The sequence below is a fragment of the Nothoprocta perdicaria genome, unplaced genomic scaffold (genome assembly GCF_003342845.1).
Source record: "Nothoprocta perdicaria isolate Ctin4 unplaced genomic scaffold, notPer1 scaffold_88, whole genome shotgun sequence".
NCBI lineage: Eukaryota > Metazoa > Chordata > Aves > Tinamiformes > Tinamidae > Nothoprocta > Nothoprocta perdicaria.
The window spans coordinates 1,605,400-1,617,985 of record NW_020456176.1 but is presented as its reverse complement, the minus strand read 5'-3'; positions in this window follow the sequence as shown (position 1 = coordinate 1,617,985).

Here is a 12,586-nt window from a genome sequence, read left to right as displayed (position 1 = left end):
GGGGCGGGATCTGCCCCGGCCCGCGGCGGGACCACCCCGGCGCCGGGGCCGGGGCGAGGAAGAGGAGGAGCGAGAGGGGCTGCGGCCGCCGCGCCCGGCGCCTCCGTCACCTGTTACTGCCCCGGGGCGGCCGGCGCTGCCCCTTTCAGCCCCGGCCCGCCAGAGTGGGGCCGCTTCTCCCTCCCGTCCCGGGGTTTCCCTTCTCAAATTCGCGTTTTTCTGCTTTTCCTGGGAGCCTTGCAGGAGAAAACAGGTGCCCCCTGAGGGGTGTCCTGGCCTGTGCTCCCCTGTAGTACCGGTGTCCTGCTCCCTAAGCGGCCGGGCCAGGCCCGGGGTTTCGCCAGCGACGCTTTCCGTGTGGGTCAGTGTCTCACAGGCGCTTGTGCTTCCCTCTTCTCTGCTTTACACTTTATTTGCAGCTTTCACACTTGAATAGGGATGTAAAAATGATTCCTACCTCTCTTACTCAGCCCTCTGTGATTTCTACATCACTGAAAGAAAAGCAGAAATCGACACTGGATACCCAAGGTCACACTGATGCCTTAGAGGTCCTTAAAAGCACTGATGAAGAAGCAGTTCCTTCCCTTCTGGATCTTTGGGCTGGCAGGTGGAAAGGAATCAAAGTATACGATAACCAGATTTTATTTGGGATTCCTAATTAACACAATTAATTAGTCTGCAAGCTAATGGTTGGGGCTAGTGGAGCTGGAGTTACAGAAAAGGATGCTGGGTTTCACAGAAAGGTTTAAACCAACCAAGACCAGCTCTGTTAATTGAGGGTTTTCATCAGCACAGAAGCCAGTTCCTATTTCTGATTAGTATTACCCACATGTCACAGCTTTTCCCCGTTCTTATGGATAGTGCCATCTATGTAAGAGGCCTAAATCTTTCCATTCGCATGTGAGTCTCTTCACATTATTGGTATCCAGCCTAAGACGCGGAGTTCCCTTGGGGTCTAAGGAAGTGACTGAGTTAAGATAATTTATACTGCATTACGAACTTAAAATGTGTTCTTGGAAAAGCACCTGGTTAAAAGCACCGGAGAGATGGTGCGTGCAAGCACGGCCGTTCCAGCTGCCTGCCGCTGTACGGCTGCCAAGCCCCAGCGTGAGCCCAGCCCGAAGGTGCCCCGACCAGCCGTTGACCTTTCCTCGACGTTGCTTCTCGCTAACTGCGTGTCCCGTGAAGGTGGACGCGGCACCGGTTCGCAGCCATCCCCTTCGCCCCTGTCTCGGCAGCCTCCCCGCCGCAGCTGTGCCCGGCCCGCTCAGCTGCACGTCGGCCGCGTGGCGTTTGGCTGCGGGCGCCGCGAGCTGCTCGCTCTTGTGTGACTTGCACGCACGGGCTGAGGCGGCCGCGTTACACAAGCAGAACATGTGAAAACAGCCAGGCATTTTAACGGGCTTAACGAGAATCAAGGAAACTTGTCTTTGAGCAAGCGCACGGTATCATTTCAGGGGTCATTTCCTGCCGGGGCAGTTGGACTAAAATTAATCAAGATGCCTTCTAGCCTTGTTCTTTGTGGCCCCAACTTTGATGGTCTCAGCACTCAGAGCTATGGTCAGGTTTCCAAGACTGCTAAGCCCTAATTGTTGCCATAAATAAGGAAGGGATCTTCCAGACCACAGCACAGTAGGTGCTGCAGCCTATGAAAACCTGTTTATAAGTGCCCAAAACAGAAGCAGCTGGCTGAATAATCCTGGCCCTTATTTATCTGTGGTGAGCATTTGAAAATCTGGCTGTGTATCAATCATTTGTGTTATCTCTTAGGAAAATCCTCAGATAACAGTAAGGTACATGAGATTTAGAGCTTAACTATGACAGTTGTATCACATAATTGATTATTAAGTGAACCTTGCGATTAAGCTCTATTACATAAGTGGCCTTTTTCATTAGTTGGAGTTTAGCCAGGTTTGGTGTTGCCATCTGAAGAGATCTAAAATCACAAGTCAAGCCCCCTACACCCCAAAAAGAGGAAAAGGAGAGAAGTTAACAGAAGCCTCATGCGGTGCTTAGCCCTTCTCTGGCCGTTTGCCGAGCCTGTGTCGAGGGAGAGGAGTGTGCGTGGGCGTGAGGGAGAGCGGGTCAGTGCCACAGTCCCCTTCAGTTCTGCTCAGCCCTGGGTATTCTGCCAAGCCTCATATTTGCTCGATGCTCCCAGGGCCCTCCCAGATACCCACGTCCCACTCCCTGCTCCTGCGCATCTCCCCACCAGTGTTGTCTCTCCCCTCTCCGACATGCACAGCTCCATCCCTCCTTGTCCTTAATTCTCCCATGGGATGCAAGGCTTAAGGGATTAAGGATTGTAGGAGATCACGGCCCGGACTCTGTCGCTGTGAACTCTTCCAGGCTGGAGTCAGACTAGCCCCAGCTCCGAGACTCTGGGAAAAGAGGGAACTGGGGTGGTGGGAAGCAGGAAAGTGTTGCTGTATTAGACCCAAACCACAAAAATTCTGAAAGAAGAATTAGGAGCCCTAAAAGCAGGGGGAAATGTAAGTACAATTCTAGTTTGCTGCATGCTGTGATGTATTTGGTTAATGCATTAATCTTGAAGGAAAATAAAAAAGGAGATGGACCATCTTATTTGCATTCATTCTCAGACTTAGTGAATAACATGACATTTCATTGTAGACCTTTGATTCATGCCAGTTTATGATATTTCGGGGAAGATTGCCTTCATTTGAACGAAAGATTTATCCTGCTTTATATCACTTCGCATGGCTTCCGAGAGCTGATGTTTTGTCAGCTACCCGTCTTGCTATTACACTCCGCTGTGCCCCCTTCTCACAGCTGTAGCTGATCTACATGACAACGTATCAAGGAACTTAAAAATTACAGTCATCTCCTTTCAGCTGAGAAAACCACTACTAGTTGCTATAACAGATTTCACAGCTAAACAAAGATACAGAATGACAGGGCTTACATGATGCATGTACCAGAGGAGCGTGTAGCTCCTTTTATGAGTTCCCCCCACCCCGCTTTTCAGCATCTCCCTGCTTTATTTCTGCTTGCAATCTTTGACGCTTGACATTCTGATAAATTAGTATGTCAGGAATGCTTGATATTAAAATGGGAAAGGCACATCTCTCCTGACACTAGAACAGAAGCAGCGTGGCTTGGCGCTGAAGCTGGTAGAGTGAAGCTGAAGTGATGCCAGCTCCTGCATCGGATCGGGGGTCCAGCTCCTGCACCTTGTGCTACTCCGGCAATGCAGAGTGCCTGGAGAGCAGCCGTCAGGTCCTCTCCCTGTGCCAAGCAGTACGTTACCGTATGTACTGAGCAGTCATATAGCCAGGGTATGGAACAATACACAGTCTGATGGAAGATGTGGCCATGTCAGCAAGAGGACTTTGGTTTGTTAGGAAGCCACTTATGGACTTAAATAAATGCATTCAGATTAAGTCCTGAAAACCTGCTGCCCAACAGTACACCCGTCTTGTACAAAGAAGAGACTTTCAATAAGGATGCTACTATTTGCCACATTTGCTTGCATTATTTGGTCTCCTTTCCCGCTGACGTAGGGGTAAGGCCGTGAGGTATCTCTGTGCTCAACGACTGGTTGAGCTTGTTTGCAACCAGCTAGCAGTTCACTCCAGCTGTGGCCATTTCTTGGGGTCTATCATTTATCTCGTGGTATCACAAGAAGTCTTTAACCAGATTTGACTGCAAAAGGATGGTCACAAAGTCGAATTCTAAGTCATGTGTGAAGGTGACAGAAGTGGCCCCAAACTGTGCATGTTATAGCCCTAGGCCTGGTTCCTGCCTCGCCCTGCACTAGCAGAGCTAGGTCCATGATTAGGACTGATGGATTCAAAGTATCTCTTGTGCTTCATTTATTTGATTTGATTTTGTCTTAATTAATGCATCTATTTACCTCATTTGTAAGCCACCTGAGCAGTCCAGGCAAGAGAGGCTGCAGTGTATGGTTTAAACAAGCAATTCATCTAATGGAGTATCTGTATGTCAGAAAGAACTAAATGCTGCAAAATTAATTAATGACCCAAACCAAGAACACTCAGAAAGCTGGCAAAGACACAAAGCCTTTGATCTCCCTAGTCAGTTGTCTATCAAAATAGAATCCTTTTTCATCTGTGTTGGTGACCCTTTCGATAAGATGAAGAGAAGTCCCCTCGACCCGGGGTAACTGTCCCACGCCTTCTGCAAAATGTAATCCTGCCTTATGCGCTTAGCTGCTGCAGTGACCTTGCTTTGTCTGTCTGCCCTGCAGTAAATTGTGTCTGACGTGAGTAAAGAAGATTGGGAGCAGCTTATATTTAATATCGATACGGAGTGTCGGTAGGAAAACAAACTGCAAGAGAGGAAGTCGTTCATCCCTCCCGTCTGCTGCGAGATGACAACACCGCCTACCACATTTTGCAGCAAGCACGAACCAGCACGCTGCAGAATCAACCTGACGAGAGCCCCTCGCTCTTGTTTCTATTATTAACTTCACAAGTGATGCAGGTGTCCTCAAGTGAGCTGTGCGAGAGAGAACTGTTTATCTCGTACACACTGAAACTCAGCTGAATGAAAATTTATTGACAAGGTAGTTAAGAGAGCTGGGTTCTCTGTGCTCTTATAAAGGTGTGCTGCATGTCTCACCATTAGGTTTCTAACAACACAGTGTGGGTAGAAAGCAACTTTCATTCTTACCTAGTCCAGTCTTATGGATTGGGTGGTGAACCTTTTCCTCCCTTAAAAAAAGACATTTCTGCCCCCTCCAACTCCAGGTCCCACTCCCCCTTGAATGGTTGGGAAGGCAGCCTCCTATCAACAAGTTTGGCACAAAAAATGTTCCTTAGGGCTGATGAGGAGAATGCTGCAGCCCTGATGATAAAGTGCTGCAAGCATAAATACCATTTTCTCCTCTACCCTATAATGGATATTTTTCCTTTTTTTAATTGAGGATGGTATTTTCTGAATTTCATAGAGGAGATTGGCTTTTTTTTTTTTTTTAATGTTCTCATTAATCTTCTATTTTCTGTGTTCTACCTCCCTGGTGATTAAAGTATGAGAAACTAAGAAAGGGAAAAAGTACTTCCACCACTGAAGCATCTAAGACATGTAAAAGAGAAGCTGACCTTTAACTCCCATCTTTGCCTTTCTGCAAATCAGGTATCAAGTGATTTTCCACATTTTAACTATTTCATGCCCACATCGAGCATACGGGACCAGGAAACACATTTAAATTGCTGGAGGTCTGTTGTCCCCAAGGTGAACTAGAGCTGTCTTGCCTCCACCTTTGCTGGAGCCACAGTGACAATGATGAGGACAGCAGGGCACATCGACCTGGTCCTGCTGGTTTGCTCTTTGCTCAGGTTTCCAGGCTCCAGCTGCGTGTGTACTAGTTCACACGTGGTCTGTAGACGGGCATAGTGCAAGGCATAGAGAGTGCAACGCTGTTCACCTGAGCAGGTGCCACCGTGTGCACCCTTGCTGACACATCAAGTGTTATTTCATAGGCGCCTTGATTTGTAATTTCTGAATTCTGATCCCCTTCCGTACAGGAGGCTGTAAAGACTCATGATAGGCATTATAGGGACTCCATAGGACTAAACAACACCAAAGAATTGTATGTGATGTCACACAGGTATTGGTGATACTCACCTTAAAATCTGTTTTCACTTCTTGGCCCAACCTTGGTTGGTCTTGCTGCCAGATGACCTTTCTGACATTCTTTTAGTCTTTTTGTTTGACAAACTAAAACTGCCATTTTAGTGTAGCATCCTTTTCTCTTTTTCTTTTTTTTTTACAATCAAATATAAATAAATAATTAAAAGCTTAAAAAACCTGATCACTTGATTAAAATACAATCTGTAATTGAAAATTGTTGACCCTCACCTCAACAATCCTACACTGTAGGAAAGGATGGTCTATGCTTGAAGAGGCAGTGGTACAAAGACAATACAACAGACAAAAGACAAAAGGAAAAGGGAGGGTTGTTAACAATAAAAAAGCCAGCTAGAAAGTAGCTATATACTCTTCAGTGTATAAAGCCTGCAAATCCCGCACAGCTCCTGGGGCAGGACAGGTCTTTTGACAGATCTGGAAGCTGCTGTTTATTATACTACTACTTTGTCCATATATCTGAAGCTGACTTCTATCGTGGCAGTCTTGCTGCTCTTTAATTCCCCAAACATTGAATTACAGAGCCAGAGGTCCAAAGGACTGATCTTAGACCGTGTACTCCCATTCCCCTTCCTGTTTCTAACTGGACAATTCATTTCATTTATCTCCTCTGCTTTTCATTCTACCCATCTGCCCTCTCACTAGCTGGGCCATCCATTTAACTCCTCTGTGTTTTATTCTGCTGTCTGCAAAGACAACAGAGAAGGGCCCTACGGGGCAGCCAAAGCTGTTTACCTGACAGACAGATTATTCCCACAAACTGGATCTGTGCTGTGTTGTCCAATCTAATTCTACAAATCCAAATTATAGGATTTTTTCACCATTTTTTTGAAAGGCTATTTCAAAGTTCCCAGATCTCATTTTTTATTGCACCTTGCTCATCCTGGCTTTTACCTCTCCATAGCCTTAAATATTTGCTTTTGCAGATTTGTAGTATTCCCTCTGCTATTGTAGTAAGTAAAAGAAATAAATTCCCAAATCGCGCTTCAGCTCTAGAAGCAATCATACTATAAAAAGTAATCCACAACAAACTATAGTGATACATGTTAGTTTATATATTCTAAGAATACATATTAGTTTATATATTCTGTGAGCTATCTGAGGGTTGGCGCAGTACAACTATGCAATTAGAGACTGCACATCAAATGTATGTTGAGTTTTCTTGGGCAACTGTTTCATATTGCCAAACATGCACATTTCTGGCTTGTTTTATAATTGGATTTAAGTAGCAAAAAATGTATGTAGTAATTCCATCCAAGGATTGCCAAACCAAGAGCAGAAAGATCTCACGAAAAGTATTTCCTGTCTGTGAAAAATGTGAGAATTCCCTAAAAGACTAGGAAATAAAATCTGTCCTGGGATGGGAATGGAGTGTTATGCTGAACCCTGCAAGAGGAGACACGTATGTGTCTAGCTGCCAGCCAAGCCTGAATACTGCTGTACATCAAATGTTACTAGTTTGCACTGAGTGCACCACACTATAGATTTTGAAAAAATCCTTCCAGTTGAATTTCCAGCACAGGCTTGTGCATATTAGAACCATTGCAGGATGCATTTGTTGCAGTCAGTTTTATTTCAGCGTCTAAAGAACTGTAGATGAATTATGTTGTCTTTCAATTACAACTGAGAAGCCCATTTTCTCTTTCAATATTGAGGCTCTTCTGTGATGGAGGAGAGAGATACTATTATTATAATTGTATGCCTTAAGATTTTAAGCTTCTATTTTCACACCAGTTTCACACCAGGGGGAGAAAATCTATACCATTTTTGCTGCCGAGGCAGGATTTGCAGTACTAGCAGGGATGGCTGCTCTGTGAGCTGAGCTTATGCTCACCAAAACAGCTCAGCTCCCCAAGGTTCTCAACATTCCTGTTATTCCTTTTCAAGACGCACAACGGCCTCCCATTCATTCTTTTGCTGAAAAGAAAAAGAAGGGAAAAGCACAGATGAAAGGTTTCCCCTGGATCTCCACCAAATATCAATGTGCTGAAGAGCAGGGAGTATCTTTTAGCCACACTTAGTTGTATGGCTCAAGGCTTGAGCAAAGGGGCCACTCATCGTGAAGCTAAAATACCTCTCTACGGATGTGTCCTCCTCTCTCTAACCTCAAGAAAATCACTTGCTTGCTACAGTTTAGTTTACCAGTCTACAAAATGGATATAATAAAACTTGCCCTTTTCACACAGGCTGTTGTCAGCGCACATTTCTGAAGAGCCTCTGGAGTCCTGTTTGGAAAGCATTGTGCAGTACAGGGCAGTGTCTTGGGAAAGGACGCAGATGTATGCGGTGTTGAGGAATGATTTGTCTATTAAATGAGATCATAATTGGTTAAATTGCCTGGCAATTAAGGAATTTTTGCTCTTCATATTAGATAAACAGCGTTTTTATTGCAAGCAATTCTCATGGTTCTAAATCAGTTCCAGGAAACCCTATAATGTCACTCACTATTAGCATTTGGAATAGCATTAAGAGATTTGTATGAGCTCATATTAATCTGTCTAGGTTAACCTTTGTATCCAGACTGCCTCTGTTGCCGTATTTCAAAACTGCAGATTGTCAGTTCTTCTCAGTGGGCAGGAAAAGGTTTAGCTCAGATTTAACACTGCTTTGATCGGCATATGAAGTCATTTTGAACTAATCTGTGACCAAAAATTTTCTCTGGAGCAAACTTTATTCAGTCTTATCAACTGAGTTCCTTAACCAGCTGGAGCAAACTTTTAGCCTCTATCACTCCTAGCAGTGGATACGAAGAGCAGACGACTGCAATATAGATAATAGTGTCAGGAATATTGCATTGCATCTGGGCATTGACTCTTAGGGCTCTAGAGTAGCCCTATGAAACCGTGTGGAAAGGGTCCTCAAAGGCATCCTCAAGGAAAGCGTGTCCACCGGGTCCCGAGGCACTTGTGCGACCTCATGCCAGGACCTCCAGAGAAGGCAGGTTCCCTGTGTCCCTTAGGCAGCCTGGTCCAACACTTAATTATGCTCATAATTAGAAAGTTTTCCTAATATCTAACCTAAATCTTCTTTCCTGCAAATTAGGTTTAGCTCTTCTCAGCCTTCCCTCAGTGGACATGAAGAATAATTGATTGTCGTTGTTTTTATAACATTGTTCAAAATACTCTAGGACCATTATCATCATGTCCTCCCCTTGGTCTTCTGCTTTCTGGATCAGAACCCAGTTCTTTCAAGGATATCCTAGGAGGCAGGTTTCCTAACAGTCCCATTTTCCTATCGTTATGTCTGCATTTTCTGTTCTAACCTCTCTCTGATTTGCACGTAGATTTTTAAAAAGGCACTTTCCCTGCTCATGTTACTTACTGAGGAAACCTTCCTGAGGAGAATAACCTGATGACTTCCTGTACCATAAATGTAATATTCTTATTAATGTGCTGCTGAATCTGTCATTTTGGTAGGAGCATACCATCATTCATTCATACAGAGTATATAGGGTTTCTGGCAAATTCCACATTTTTAAGCAGTACTGCTGCCAGATAATTATTCAATTTTTGTGTATGTGTGTTTGATTTTCCTCCTTTTTGCTTGTCTTTCTTAAATTCCATGTATTTCCCCTAGGACTCTTCTAATTTATCAACAGTATTTTGAATTATCCTGGCCCCAAAGCATTGCTGTGTCCCACAACTTGCTTTCAGAGGGGTATTTTATAAGCAAACCCTGCAGCCCATGTGTCACTGAGGATGGTATGACATAGACCTGCGTCCAAAAAGACCCCCTCTTAAAATGCCTTCAACGTTGTCACTGAGCCCTTGATACCCACGGCCCTTTTGAGCACAGTTAGAGGACCAACATGCCACGCGGGCAGGGATAAGCACGGCTGTGTAGTCTTAGCACAAAAGTAGGAGTCAGAGGGTTTGATTTCTTCATTGATTTGGCACAGACTTCTAATGCATATGATGAAAAGTTATTCTATCTTCTCCTTTTATCTGTATCCTCATCTATGCAAGGCAGAGGAAGATGCTATTGAAGTGCACGGCTCCTTGGGGGGAAGATGCTATTGAAGTGCAAAATGCTGTGTAGTGGGTCCTATCATGCGTCGTGCTGGTTTGAACAGGGAGTTCAGAAAGCACCACTGCTGAATTCAGTGGAGTCATCCTCGGATTTATACCTCTGAGGTGGGTCCCTGGAGCTGCCTACTGCTTCCCAAGCACCTCGTGTTTCAATTCCCTCTTCCAGCTTTCTGTAGCAGGGAACGTGCTGTGTGTTTGCATAGTCCCCGCGCTTTGTGAGACACAGCTGGAAACAAATTCTAATTGCAGCGCTCTATGCGTGCCTGGCACAAGCTATTGCACCATTAAAGCATCCCATAGCCATGAGTGGAATTAGGGTGAATCTTTGGTAATGGCTGCTACGTTTTTGTAGGTCATACTGAAAAAAGTTGACTTTTTTCCTTTTGAACTTTGCTGCAATGATACAGGACATTTTTTTTTAAGTGTATGCGTGGTAGAAGGGCATAATAGAATCAGGCTATGGCAAGATTTGGAATCACAAAAGTAACCAAAACTTGTTCCAAAAAGCAAGAAGTGCTGTGGTGTCTGCTCAGTGGCATGAACAGACCCTGGTAACAGTGTGAGACGCTGCTCTGAGGGCCAGCCCTGCAGCACGATGAGGGGAGACCTGCTGCTCCCCTGGGGGTTTATTCCCATTTTGGCCCTGATGAAGGCTCAGCTGCAGTCTTCCCGACCGGCAGGACCCGGGATTCTCCCACCGCAGCCGCCTCCGGCAACCGCTGTCCGGCTTCTCCTGTTTTGCCCCAGCGAGGACACGGTGCTGCTGGGCCCTGAGGAGAAAGGAGGAAGCACAGATCAGCCTGGCAGGATGGGAAAAGACATGGATGTTCAGGGCTGGACGCCTGCTTGCTGCTTAAACATGCAAGGAGACATCTGATAAATATTTTAAGTTGCACCAATTTATTTAGCGCTATACATGTTTAACAAGCTGAATACTAAAGAGGCTAAATAGATTAAGCCTCTGGGTAGCGAGCATATTTCCACCAGTGTAACTATATATTAATACACTAATAAACCTCATGCTGCGAACCCTTAATGAACAGATCCCGCGCTGAGGCAGCCACACTGAAGTAAGCAACGTTTTACACCTCTGCGATGCATCTGTGATATATCTGTACTGAACAAACATTTTCAGATCAACTTGGGTGGCGTTTTGAGGCTTTCCTCTGGCCAGTACTTAGAATACCTTTGGTATCACGTTAAAAGACTGAATTTGCCTGAGTACGACTTGATATTGCCCTTGCACACACTAGTCTCACCAAGCTCAGCAGAAGTACATGGGTACATGAGGAACATGAGGAATTTGCCCCCTGTGTGTTCTGCATCGGTCACATGTGGTGGAAAGTAAGTCTGACTGCAGCAGATTAGCTGGAAGTACTTTGTGTGACAGGTAAAGCCTGGCTGATTCTCACTTGATTAGTTCTCCTGTCCTGACCCTAATACAGAGGTAAAAATATTTAATGGTCTGTGCTAAATTAAGAAACACCAGCCTGTGACTCAAGTATGCGCGACTGAATCTAGTTTAGTGATTCTTAGGCTTAAAGTGTGTCTCACCAAGAACAAGGACAGTGAGCCCAGCACGAGATCACTCTGCAGGGAAAGCATCGCTCTCGAGTGCTTGTCTGGGTTAGTCCCAAGGCATGCTAAGCGTGCAGGAGCCTGTGGCAGTGCCGAGCTTTTGTTTCAGATGGCACAATTCACGTTCGATATGAAGTACAGCTCCGGTGTCACTGAGAGCTGTTTCCCTTTTGCTGTATTTCCAGCGCCTGTTTTGGCACGACGCTGTGCAGCTACTGTCGTCACGTTAGGACAGAAGAACGCAAACATCAGCGCAGCTTCTCAGAACATCTCGCAGATGCAGTTGGTTGGACCTGGTGACACGGCCTCCCACTTCGGCTAAAGAACGAGGGCAGAGATTGTTGCTGCTGCTGCTGGGAGAAACTGCCTCCTTCTCCCCCTCAACACGTCCTCACCCCACGCAACCAAACCCCCCAGTAGCAGTTCCAGTTCTTGCCAGCAAAGGCTGCCTCTTGAAGGGTTTTTGCTGTCCCTGTCAGGCTTCTGCCTTCAGCAATGGCCTGTTTTGCATTAAGCCACTAACGGGGTAGGAAGAGAGTTTCAACACAGTCCGGTGAATCTCTTTTTGAACAGAATTGGAGCTCTAAAAACCTTTAAAATGCTTTAGAATTTCTGCTATCATGTATGAGAAATGCAGCCTATGGGTCCATATATAACAAGATTAAATACATATTAAATGCATTTATCCTCATTCTGTCACCCACACAAAGTTATTTGCACCATTAGAGTTACGTTTGACAACTTGTTTGTCTAAGTGTGCTGGTCAAGAGCTACATCTCCATGCCCAGAGCAAAACATACATCACCTCCAGACATGCAGATAGCAGCGTTTGAGAGGAGTGCTGGAGGATTTAAATCCTTCATCAATTGTGTTAGGCACCTTTCAAGAGAAGGACAGAGCTCCACATTCTTTGCTGTGGGAAGACTTTCCATAGGTCTTATTAGCCTGTTGTAAGAAAAAGTTTCTTGGAGTTCTTCCAACAAAAGCTTTGCAGGTGCACATGGGTTCTCCACACTTTTACTGGCAAGGAAACAAAAAGCCTAACAGAGCCATGTGTTAGTTCTGTTTTTTTTTTGATCTTCGTTTGGGAATGACTCACAGTTTGGGAGAGCCTTAACAGGATGGCAGGACTTAGGCTGTCTTGAAAGCTGGAGACAGAAGTAAGACCAGAATATTGTTTTTCACCCCAAGAAAACTCAAATGTTCAGTTAAACCCTCCAACGTCATCTGTGGAAATCAAGGACAGGGCAGAGAGTAACAGAGTATTTTGCTACTGGAATAGCATGTAATTTCTCTGGTTTTCACAAAACTTGTTTACCGTCTCTTAGCAAAATGTTGGCTCTGAAGAATGG